The sequence below is a fragment of the Lepidochelys olivacea genome, assembly GCF_965140295.1.
Source record: "Lepidochelys olivacea isolate rLepOli2 genome assembly, chromosome: 1".
Taxonomy (NCBI): Eukaryota; Metazoa; Chordata; order Testudines; family Cheloniidae; genus Lepidochelys; species Lepidochelys olivacea.
Window position 1 is genome coordinate 265,154,083 of NC_140411.1, and position 12,832 is coordinate 265,166,914.

The window sequence follows — 12,832 nt, forward strand, 5'->3', positions numbered from 1 at the left end:
GCAATGGGGCATCCATCACTTTCCTCAGGAGACTTTCACACTCTAATAGCTTTCACTGTTTGGAAAGATTTCCTAGCTACACTCTAGATTTTCGTTTTCATTTAAATCCTTCAAGAGTGGATTTTCACATTTGGATGGAAACCAGATAATGTGGTAGGACCAGAGGCCTTGATCCAGCAAAGCTCTTAGGGCTTTGCTGGATTGGCGGTAGAAAGAACATTGCTTTCCACTCAGTATTATCCATTTTCTCCTAGTTATACCTTCGTAATGCACTAACCAGTTTCTGTCGTTCATTGTATTTACACCTTGCAGATGGCCGTAAATATTGCTCATGTCTCCCATATAGTCTTTATTTAGTCAAGCTATTTAGTGTTTGGCTATGAAGTCTGGCAATTATAAGTCTTGCCTGTCTTATGGGAATTGTTGTTAGGATTAATTAGTTAGTGTTTGTACAGAACTTTATAGGCAGGGTTGGTAGCATCGCCTATTATTAAGGTTGCCCAATAATTCCCATTAGGAGACACTGTTTTCAGTTGCATATTACTTTGCCAGGTTTCAGAGTAGCAGCCGTGTTAGTCTGTATCTGCAAAAAAAAAAAAAAAGCTCATGAAAGCTTATGCTCAAATAAATTTGTTAGTCTCTAAGGTGCCACAAGTACTCCTGTTCTTTTTGCATATTACTTTGCCAAACTTTAACACTTTGGACTGAAATTTTCTCTATGCATTGACTGCCTGAGGCGGAATTGTTTTGGAAAATATCTGCCACAACAGTTCAGCCATTTCTGAGAATGAGGCTAAGGGGGAAACACATTGTTTTACTTATGTTAGAATATTCTTTGCAGCCTTCTGTTTTAATAGCTCTAGTGCCACCTTGCTTTAAAACAGGGCCTTGAATTCTGACAGGGGAGTTGCCTTTGCATGAGGGATGCTTAAGTTGGTACCATCCCCATGGAAATCTGCCCAGGTTTGGTCAAGGTACACACCTTTGTAAAATCACAATTCGCACATGCTCAGGAGATATCTTCGATTTTAACAGCTAACATCTTGGAAGAGTCTCTCCTCACTGAGCCTCTCTTAGCTCCTCCCTTTGAGTGGATTGCTTCTGTGTCACCCCCACAGAATAACTGAGTTGGACTGAGGGTAGGAGAATGAGTAGACAGGGACAAAGAGTCTGGTGATACTGGGAATGGAGGACAAAGAGAAACTCTGACTGGGAATTGGAGAGCGGGAGGCTGGAACTGGTTGAGAATGGAGACTGTGATGAGTAACAATGCGGGAGAGGTGGAGATTGTGTTTGGGAGCTGGTGAGGGAAAGGGGATAGGACAATTTGGCTTGGGATGGGAACACTGAGAGCAGATGAGGATCTGAAAGAGGGGATACTGGGACTGGCTGGACAAGGCGATTGAGAGTAGGAACCACTGGGAGGAGAATGGGGCCATGTGCAGGAAGGAGAGACAGATCTAACAAAGAGTTAGGGTGCAGGGGGAGAACTGGGATGGGATGGGCAGAGACTGGGCCAAAGAGATATGGAGAGACTGAGATTGGATGAGGATCCTAGTGTGGGGAGACTAGGACTGGGAACCATTGTGGGGAGGGGAGAGGCAGGTCAGATGATCTGGGAGGGGGAACTCGAATTGACTGGGCAAGGATACTGGGACTGAGTGTGTGAAGGGAAAGAGGCTGGGAGTTGGGGGAAGACAGGGACTCAGACAGCAAGCCCAGAAAGGGAGAGTAGGATTGGCTGGGCAAGTAGACTGTAATGAGAAGTCTGAGGAGTGGAGACTGGGTAGGTGTGACATTCCCCAGGGTACAATCTGGACTGTTGAACAGCTGTGTCCCCTTAACTCTCCTATTGGGGTACCTTTTACACTGCTTTGCTTTGAGAACAACCACTCTACTGAGGTGATTTGTGTGCGCCGGTCTTCCTTCTTATAACATTTCTCTTATTTGAGAATCATCCCCAGCTGGAGTTCAGGTGACAGCAAGTCTGTCTGCTGAGACGTAAATTTCTTGCTCACACCCTTCTTCTTGCCAAAGAATAGCTGCTCAACCCAGTAATACTCCACTTGATTATGTTGACACCTGACTGAGGTGCTGGCTAACCTTTTACCTCTGAGAAATTGGTTTGGGCTGCTTTTTCTAAACTTGGATCATGTCTCAGCAATCTCATAGAGTGGACTCTTTACATACAATGTTGCTACACACATTTTACCAGGACAATAATGTTCAGTAGGTTATAAGTTTTTAAATGATACCTCACAAGGGATACTTTGAACAAAATTTATCATTGTCTTGTAAAAGTGGTGAACAGCGGTCTGTCACAGTAGACTAGTAGGATGAGACTGGGACAAGAACCTATAGATAGGAAAGGGACAGGTCTGGAACAGGGATAGGCTGATGGGGATGAGCTAGAAGGGGGAAAAAAGCCAAATAGTCTGTGGCTTCTAAACCATTTGCCTCTCCAGAGGCTGGGGTGGAACCCAAGTTTCCTGAGTCTCACTATTCCTCTGCTGTCAGAAAATATCTATGAAACCCACTGGCAAAGTGTGTGTCGTCCCCCTCTCATGCTTGTCCATATAAAAGATGACAACCTGCTATTGCTATTGGTTACTCTGTTAGCTGAAATGGCAGAGGTCTCTATGGTTGATCTAAAAGTTCCAACCCTGGTGATTAATCATGTGGGGGTCAATATGGTGCCACATGATAGAATTTCTGTTTTTTCAGTTTGCTTTTTTTATAAACCTAGGAAATTACTTGCAACAAACTATATTAGAAGCAGATTAGGGATGCTAAGTCAAGCAGCCAAGCATTAGCAAATGCCATAATTAAGGTTACCTGTGCAACCGTAATTCAGCCCCCTTGTGTGTGTACATTGTGATACAGACTTTATTTACATGAAGACTTGCTATTTTTTTTCTATCGGACTCCTGTCACATTCAGTGCACAGACTGGACAAGGCTCTGGGGATGAATCAGGGTTGTGTTGTGGAGGAGGCTGTTGTCTGTAGGAACCCTGTGTTATTTATTGCAGAAGGTGGAAGGCACAGGTACCGGCTTCCTCCTTTCTCCGGGGGTGCAAACACCCATTCAGTCCCAGGCCCCACCCGCCCCTCCATCCCTTCCCCCAAGGCACCACCCCTGCCCCACCTCTTCTCAACACCGCTCCACCCCAACCCACCTCTTCCCACCCCCAAACGTGCCCCATCCCTGCTCCTCCCTCTCCCCCCAGTGCCTCCTGTATGCCTCGGACCAGCTGATCGCGGTGCGTGGGAGACATTGGGAGGGACGGGGAGGAGTTGATTGGTGGGGCTGCTGGCAGGCGGGAGGTGCGAGGTGCTGGGGAAGGGAGGAGGGGAGCTGGCTGCCAGTGGGTGCTAATCACCCACTAATTTTTTTCTGTAGGTGGTCCAGGTCTGGAGCACCCACGGAGTCAGTGTTTATATTGGAAAGTCTGTAGTGAATGAGACAGGGATTGCAGGAAGAAAAAGGATGGCTTCATGGTTAAAACAATTGAATGCTGCCCTGGAGAACTGTATTCTATCCCTGACTGTGCCACAGAGTTCCCATCTGATGCTGGGCAAGTCACTTAAACCAAGCTTTTCACAAGTGAACACTAATTGTGTATTCCTCATTTTCTGGGTGCCTGGCTTGAGGACTTAGGTTTTACAGAAGTGTTGAGGACTCACAGCTGCAAATTAAGTCAGTGGGAGCTGTAGGCACGGGAACTAGGGGTATGGGAGGTGCTGTAGCACCCCCAGGTTTTACCCGGGGCTCTACTCCTGGGCCTTCATGTGGGGTCCTGGCTGCTGGCCCCAGCCTCAGCCCCCTTACCCCTGTCCAGATCCCCCCCGCCCTTGGAGACATGGCCCTGCTCCCGGCCCCAGCTCGGGGGTGGGGGGGCACAGACAGAGGTAAGGGGGCTGGCTTTCAGCTCCCCGACTATTAAAAATGTTCCAGCGGCACTGATAGGAGCTGTGCTTTGAATGTATAAAATGACATATTGCTAAGTACTCTGAAAAATAAGGCTCTAGGTGTCTCAAATCAGGCACCTAAAATTTGTAGATACTTTTGACCTTAATTTCCGTATGCCTCAGTTCCCCATCTGTAAATGGGGATAGCAGCACCCCCTCATCTCTCAGGCGTGTTGTGAAAATAAAAATCATTAATGTCTGTGGAGCACTCACATGGTACAGTGGTGAGCACCATAGAAAAGCTCATGAGGAAACTTATAATTCTGTCTGCAGAGCAAGGTTTGGATAGTGCGCAGGAAAAAAGGCCTAGGGCCACACCCTGACAATGAAGAGAAAACAAAAGATTGAATAGATGCTTGTTAACTGAGTATCGTCCATCCTGTGCAATGAATGAGGCAGGGATCTGTGGCAAAACCAGGACATAATCATGTAATTATTGACTATATCATCATGCATTTGCACAAGGGGGCTGAATGATGGCTGCACAGGCAAGCTTCATTCAGGCATTTCCTAACTTTTGACGGCTTGACCTTGCAACCTTAACAATGCTTTTAATAATGTTTTTGGTGTGTACCTTAAAATCTAGAGCTTGATCCTAAGCTGGGTTAAAATGGTCCGGCACCATTGAAGTCATTGGGGTTTTTCATAGACTTTTGCAATCCTGTCCTGTGAACTCGGCCCCTCAGTTAATGAGCTCCAGACAAGCCCTCTAAGGGTATGTCTACACTGCAATGTAAGCCCATGCTTGAGTTTGGACTCAAGCCTAGCCCCTCCCCCATCCCCCTTGTGTCTACACTGCACTTGTGTTAACCCAGGGCTCGGACCCAGAGTCCCAGGACCCTGCAGGGCTGGAAGGTCCAAATTCAAGTCAAGCTGGGATCCAGGGTCTGAGCCCTATTGCTTTAAAATGTAGATGAAAACCCGCTTGACTCAGGTCCTGGGAGTCAGCTGGAAGTAACCCACAATTCCATGGGACAACTTCCTTAGTCCTCTCTATCCCTACTAGCCGCAATCCCCTCTAGTGAAAACGGAAGCCACCCCCCTGCAGGGCAGGCACAGTTTACCTGTTTACCCACAGTACACCACAATCTTTGGGCTAAGCGGCCACATTTTGGAGAGTGGGTGGTGCTAGGGACTCTGGGATATGGTTATTTTGACTAGGGTCTGCGCACCCCAGTGTGGATGCCAGAGCCCTAGGTTTTAGTACGGGTTAGAAAAGTTTTAACATGGAGTTTAAATACAATGTAGATGATCATGCCCAAGGTTCCCTAACATGGGTCAGCTGACTCGAGTCTCACTAACCCTGGGCTTACATTGCAGGGTAGACATACCCAAAAAGAACCAGGGGGCTTGTGCTCCTAGGCTGTGTGAGCCCCAGAGCAGGTCAGTGACACATTATGCATGCATCACATGCACATGTGGTGCTGCATAAAGAAATAATAATACCCATGACTCTCGCTCGGTTAAACACATACACACAGCTGGAAGTGGAGGGAGTGAATGAGAGGAAGGGGGGTTACACAACAGAGACCATTACTATAGCAACCCTCCCCCTCTTCCCCTTGGCACAGTGTGAGGAACGATCAGCTGGGTGTTCCCCTTCAGTTCTCACACCCAGCCATTCCCAAAGCAATAACAGCAGCAGCAGCAGCCGTAGAAAGCCCCTTTTGCCTTGATCTCTGTTTCCCAGCCTACCCACTGATAGGGTAACCAGATGTCCCAGTTTTATAGGAATGGTCCCGATATCTGGGGCTTTGTCGTTTATAGATGGCAATTACACTCCACCCCCGTCCTGATTTTTCACCCTTGCTATCTGGTCACCCTAGCCACTATCGCCTCCTGGCCTTTCTTGTACATGTCACCTTCATAGCCTGATCGAACGCTCTTCCCTCCACTTTTGTCCAGCTACACTTGAGCTCTACTCTTTTGGGGTATTTCTGTCCAGTCTCCTTTCCCTACCCCCCTCTGGACGCTGTCTGCCTTGAGAGTGTTCCAGGAAAGCTGTTATTACCGGCCGCAGGAAATGGAGAGGAGGAAACATCCCCCGCCACACCCATTTCAGCCCCCTTCTGCTGCCCGACTAGTCGGGAGATCTAAGGCCTGTTCTCTGCCTCCAGAATTCACAACATGTTCGGTGTGGTCCTGGGGTTGCCCTGGCAACGGAATGGCTGGCTTTGAGGCAACTCCACGGTAAACAGCGAGAGAGAGGAACAGAGAGAGGGAGGGAGACGCCCAGCCCTGTGACTGTTCCTTGTTCTCACTCTGAGTGGGCCGCTCCCTTTCCATGGGGCCTCGGGAAGGCCGCCAGCTCCCTCCCCCCTGCACAAGCTTCTGTCCATTTCAGTCATCAGCCCGCGTGAGGGGAGCGCACCACAGGCCATGCAGAGGCAGGCTCTGCCATTCTCCCAGCTGGCTGGGAAATGGACAGGAAGCCATTCCTGCTCATCGCACCACACCCCAATCCTGTTACTGGGGGACTCCAAAGCAGGGAGCGGAGGCTTCATAGCTGTGTCTCTTCCCTCAGAAGACAAGGCTGGGGGAAGTTTCCCCAAGCCTCTTTTGGTTAACAGAATTTCCCCTTCACATTAATGGAGATGAGGGTGGGGGCTCAAAAAACCCTGTGTTACTGCAGCACTGAGCTGGACAGTTCCCAACACACACAATTTATGGGATTCAAACGCTGAGGTTACCCCGCCCTCTCATGTTATCCTGGCCCCATTGCACTCACAGAGGCAGTGTTCTGGGTTACACTTTGATGCTGTTAAAGGTGCAATTTAATGCCGTGACCCAGCACATGGTATTTACCAGCCCTGCAGACCATCAATGAGCAGATGATTTCCGAGAACCTCGAAAGAATTACAGGGGATTTAAAATCCTCATTTAAAACAAAACACCCAAAAGCTATAATCCCAGATAATTAACAGATTACGTGAGTTAAAATGTGCCATAATAATATTCAGCACCTTTTGGTAATCATAGAATATCAGGGTTGGAAGGGACCTCAGGAGGTCATCTAGTCCAAGCCCCCTGCTCAAAGCAGGACCAATCCCCAATTTTTTCCCCAGATCCCTAAACAGCCCCCTCAAGGATTGAGCTCACACCCCTGGGTTTAGGGGTGCTCAAACCACTGAGCTATCCCTCCTTTTGTTTTCAAAGCAAGCATCAGAGGAACTAATCCTCCTCCATCAGGCAGCTTATTCTTATTATGACACTTCGACCGACATCTCTGGCCTTGTCTCTTGTTGCACTTTCCACCTGCTCCACTTTGTCAGTTCTGCCAACTTGTTTTGCCACCACTTACTGCTCCAGTCTCTGCACCGCTTGCCATGCTGTCTTTTATGCATGAACACCCACAGGTAGGCAGTCTGTAATAACAAAAGGACAATAACACCTCCTTCGACCCCAAAAAGCTAACTCTCTACATTACTCTCTCCTCTGAATGTTCCGAGCATCTTCTGTCAACTCAGAGTCTTTCTTTAAGGTCTAGATCCTGCAAACACTTATGCATGAATGTAACTTTAATAACATGGTTAGTCCCACTGCCATCAATGAGTAAAGTTACTCACATGCAGCCTGAGCCTTTAGATTTTAAGCAGAGCTGGTCAAAACAAGTTGGATTAAAATTTGATGGGGAAAAATTCATAACGGTTCATTTCAACTTTCTTGTTTCATGTCAATAACATCAAAACTTTTAGTTTTGGTAAGGTAAAAACATTTTCTTTTGACTTTTATATTATATTTAAATTACTTTTCATATTATGTATAATATTGTATATATATTGCATGTATATTATGACGTTTCAACAACATGTAAAGGAAACACTTCTATGGTTCTGAATCAAACGTTTTTAGCATTTTTGTTCTGTGGAAAATAGTGGCTTTTCAGTCTGATTTGGAACGAAAACATTTGAAAAGTCAGAATTTGCCACACCATGGAAATTTTGTTTTCTGACCAACTCTAATTTTAAGCCCTTTGGACCAGAGTCAATCTTTACCTTTGTGTTTTGTACATCAGCGAGCACACTGTCAATGCTAATCTGTAATAAATAATAATATTAATTCTGAAGACAGAATAACCAGAGGCAGAGATTAAATCCCAATCCTGCAATGAACTCCCCAGGGATAACTTTTACTCCTAGGAAGAGCCTGTTTGACTTCATTGAGGCTCCATGTGCAATGGGGTGAGCCCACACAGATCTCATTTAAGATTGGGTGTAAATTACTTAGCCACTACCATAGAGTCAGGTTTCAGAGTAGCAGCAGTGTTAGTCTGTATTCGCAAAAGAAAAGGAGTACTTGTGGCACCTTAGAGACTAACCAATTTATTTGAGCATGCTCGGCGGGGGGTCGCATAACTAGTTAGCATGCCAGAGTCTCATTCGTTATCGGCATTAACCAGACAAATCACTCCACCAACTAAGAACGGCCATGCACCGCCCCCCACAGAATCGAGAAAGAGCTATCAATCTGTCAATCCTTTCCGTGTCCGTGTTAGTCTCTAAGGTGCCACAAGTACTCCTTTTCTTTTTACCATAGAGTCAGTGTCAGAACCAGGAGGAGAACTCAGGAATTTGGGTTCCTTGCTAAACCATTAGCTCACACTAAGCCTCTCTAATAAAATGCATTTATTTGTGGCATTTAAAATAAAATATTTAAAATCATTTTGTTGCATGTCACCTGCCAAGTTTAGGGTTCTGTATCTCCTGTGGCACAGATGATGACAGGCATAACGAATTCCAATAGTTGGAAACTGAAGCTAGAAAAATTCAGACTTGAAAGAAGGCACACATTTTTGATAGGTGAGGGTAATTAATCATTGGAACAATTTACCAAGGACATGGTGCGTTCTCCATCACCTGCAGTCCTTTTAAGTCAAGACCGGATGTCTTTCTAAAATATCTGCTATAGCTCAAACAGAAATTATAGGCTTGATTCAGAAATTAATGGCTGATGTTCTAAGGTCTCTGTTTTGCAGTAGGTCAGATTTGATTATTATAGTTGTCCCTTCTGGTTTTAAAATCTATGAATCTATGACAGTTCTTTTCTCTGTTTAGGTGTTTGTGAGGATATTTATTCTTAGAAGGGATCCCATAATAGGTATAACTAAAACGGTCAACAATTAGTTTTAAGAGCATTTCTAAATGCAAAGAGAGACATTCTGCAAAAATGGAAATCCTGCAGCTTCTGAGACATATTACACAATGCATGAATTAGCAAGCTTAGAAAGAATTAACCCATCAACAAAATGACAAATGTGGTGCATTTCAAGGCATCTGGACAGATTTCCTGGAGATTCATGATTGATGAATGCTTGATGAAAGAAAAAGAATAGCTGCATGTTTCCACTCTTTCATATGTGCCATTTTGGGTATTGTCCCCAAAGAACTGATGGAGATAAATGCTTACCTTACCTAATCTAATATATCTGTCTATGGGCTTGTAGGGCCCACACCACTGCAGTATCCACTGTAGTATCCGAATGCCTTGCTCACACAAGCAAGCTCTGGATCTTATTTAATATAGCTATAGAGGTATAGCCACTGTTTTTTTCTTTTCCCTATATATCATATGTTGGCCTAAATTTTTAGAAGTTCCTCAATTTTTGGGTGCCCAATCTGAGTCACATTAAAGGGGCCCGATTTGAAGAAGGCAGGCTCTCAATGCTTTGTGTAAATTGAGATCCCTTAAGGTATCTTAAGTTGGGCATCTAGAAGTCAAGGCAACAAACATCCCTAGTGAATTCTGAAAATTTAGGCTGCTGCATTTAATTTTTCTTTGTTTCCTGTAACCTTGTGTGTTTCTGAAATAGGTCAAAATCATAAAGATATAAATGAAGAAAAAACAATCCCCCCTCAAACAGAACCTTTTCCTGAAGAAATGCACGAACTTAAAGTCAGGTCCTAAGAGGTGAAAAGCTTGTTTATTCACCTTTAAAATATATTTGTAATGTGTAAACAATGTATATTCGACACGTATATTCTGTTAGTGAGCTTGTGTCCCGAACAGTACAACCAATATTAAAGGTTTTTAAAAAAATTCACCTTTAAATGGATTTAGAATCCAAACATATGCCTAACTAGTTCATTGCAAAGTAAGAGTTAATTCATACATACAAACAGCTAAATAAAGGTTGCAATCTGAGTAGAATTACTTAGGGCTCAGGGAGAAATCTGGCATTTGCAGTCTGTCACTGGTTTCGAAAAGTCTGGCTCTAATGTCACCACCACCCAGAGATATCTGCTGTGTATGTGTCACTGAGGGACGGGACCCCTTCTCTGGACTTTATTCAGACAAAAGCAGAAGAAGGAGCTGTAGGTAGAAGGTAACGCAGGTGTACTGTCTGAGGAGCTTGCAGAATGGTTTGTGGGTATGAGTGTCTATGTGAGTTTAGCTGAGTGAATGTGCGTGTTTTCGTTGATATTGCCATTTTCTCCCAGGGCAACTGAAGAATCCATGTCAGACCATCGCATGACGCCTTACTTACCCCTGAGAAGAGAACTACATAAAGGGATATGAAGAGCCATGCACCTCTTGAGATCCACCGGTTGAGTATCACTGCCACAGGATGCTATCCAGTTAGATGCTCAGCACCCTCAAATCCCACAGCAGTCCTTGGGCACTGAGGGTGCTCACCTCCTTGCAGGATTTGGCTCTGAATGTGTATGTGCAATGGGGTCAAGCTAAAAATGCTGTGGGAAATTTAACTTTTAAATGACCTGACTTTTGTATATGTAAGCCTCGAAGATGTTGCACTAATATTGTGTCTTGCAGTGAAGTTCCTCGTTGTGTTCATATAAGAAAAGCACCTGATTGATCACACAGTGAAATCAGAGTGCTTCCTGTGTTGCCTTCACTAGGCAAAGGAAACCTTTAAAATGGTCAGTGGTGTGGAGCTGCAGATACCCAGAGAGGAGAAAACTGGAAGAAACAGTGCTCCCCACAGCATGCTAAGGCAGTGGAATCGTTTAGGATGTCTGGGAGAGTATTTCTAGTAGCAATGGCATGAAATTGAGCTAAGGGGATTTTAGGTTGAATACTAGGAAATATTTTCCAAGGTTGAAATCTACTGGATGGTGGAATAATCTCCAGATGGAAACCCCATTGCTTAAGATATTTGAAATGAGACTTGGTCAAGCATTGGAAAATACTGTACCGGGCGCAATCCGGCATTAGCCAAAAGATGGAGCAGGTGACCTATTAGATCTTTGCCACTGATAATTTTCACGGTTTTATAATTCTTCGGGGCTTAGCTGATAGAGATAAGCACCTTAGAAAAACCTAACACAGAAAGAGAGAGAGAGAGAGACAGAGACTCAGAGAGAGAATTTGTTCTTTGAGAGAAGACAGAACAAAAAAGGGAGAGAAGATAGATATAAACTGGGATGTTGCTTCCCCGATACACGTGATACAAGTTCGAGCAGCAAGTGAGGCTTCCAGAGAAAAGAGTGAGGAAAAGTTGCCACCTGGTGGTAGGATAAATTCTGTTGCCATCAAAAACACTAAGGGCCAGATTTTTAAAGGTGTTTATGCAACTAAATACTTCCACAATTCTGGACCTTAAGTCCAGTATTTTTAAACATGGGGACCTAAAGGTATACACCTAAAATCCATATCTAGACACATAAATTAGAACTCACTTCCACAATATAATTAAACATGTGCCCAACTTTAAGCACGTGAGTTGTTCCACGTACTATAATGGGACTGCTAACGTGCTAAAAGTTAGGTGCATGCTCCACAGTTGTCTCAGGGATTGCAAGAGGATTTTCAGAGGGGCTGCCCACCTCTCAGACTCACCCTCTGAAAATCAGGCCACTTTTATTGAGGTCTGTAAATATGGATTTCAATGCCAAAATTTACATACTCCCATTTGAACGTTTTGACCTACAGAAAGAATTGCCTCTCTCGCTAGAAGAAGACTCCTAACCAATATTATATATGGGCTTCATTCTTTTCACTCAGACAGAGGAATCTGCATTCAGCACAACTCAACAATTAATATAAGGATCTGAGGACAGTGATTGTCCAAACATTTAGTACTGCTGCCAATTAACCTCAGAAAGAAATATATACATAAGAGTAGCCTGTGCAATAGCTAGGACTAACGTGATCTAAGGGCTATCAGTCCTCCTGCTTCAAGATATAAGTGATCAGGAGGAAATTATGCTATTGACCAGGTAGGGGCATTGTGTGGCATTTTCATTAATGTCAGTGTGGTACTTTGGAGACAGAAAGTACTATACAAGTGCCAAGTATTATTTTATATCTACCTCTCAAGCATCTAGCAATGGGATTTATAAGAACCAGGATCCCTGACTAGATAGACCATTGCTTTATTTGGTATGACAAGAGGCAGGAGAGTAGACTAGCTACATACACAATCCATTCGGATAACCCCGAACAACACTGGGAGACTCGCCCACTCTGTACAAGGACTCCTCCTGACCCCAGATAGGCAGGCGTGCATGGGATGCCTTATGGGCACTTTTCTGTAATGAAGTTCTAACTTAAAACAAATGCCTTGCACCATAGTGAGAGCTCCCCTATGCCCTTTAGTGGCTGTTTGACATATTCATCCAGTTATTTCTTTTTAATTAGAATTTGAAGAGGTTGTGAGAGGTGCCGGATTGATGTCCCTTGGAGTCTCAAATCTTCCATCCTCAGAACGGGTGCAGAGCACCAGCTTTTCCCTTCCCCTGCTCTTTCCTTTTCACATGCCTCAGTTCTGCCGAGGATAATACTACTCAAAGGATCAAGGGAACTCAGCCTCCATAGCCCATTCAGTCCCTCGCCACTCTGTTGTGATTGCCAACAATGGGACCAGCTAGTACCAATGGTGGTTGTAGTTTTTTGGGCTGCTAG

At 44.7% G+C, this 12,832-nt stretch overlaps 1 protein-coding gene across 3 annotated transcripts in view; it reads left to right on the forward strand.

Moving 5' to 3' along the window:
• Positions 1-12,832, forward strand: part of GSG1 (germ cell associated 1) — a 40,600-nt gene that overhangs the window by 6,673 nt on the left and 21,095 nt on the right. Inside the window, exons 1-2 of one of the 3 annotated variants that reach the window (XM_084625799.1) lie at positions 10,196-10,292; positions 10,408-10,514. The gene's annotated coding sequence lies outside the window, so the exon portion shown is untranslated. Of the gene's footprint in view, positions 1-10,195; positions 10,293-10,407; positions 10,515-11,109; positions 11,160-12,832 lie in introns of those variants that run through there. The other 2 variants (XM_084625801.1, XM_084625800.1) reach the window with 2 other exon arrangements.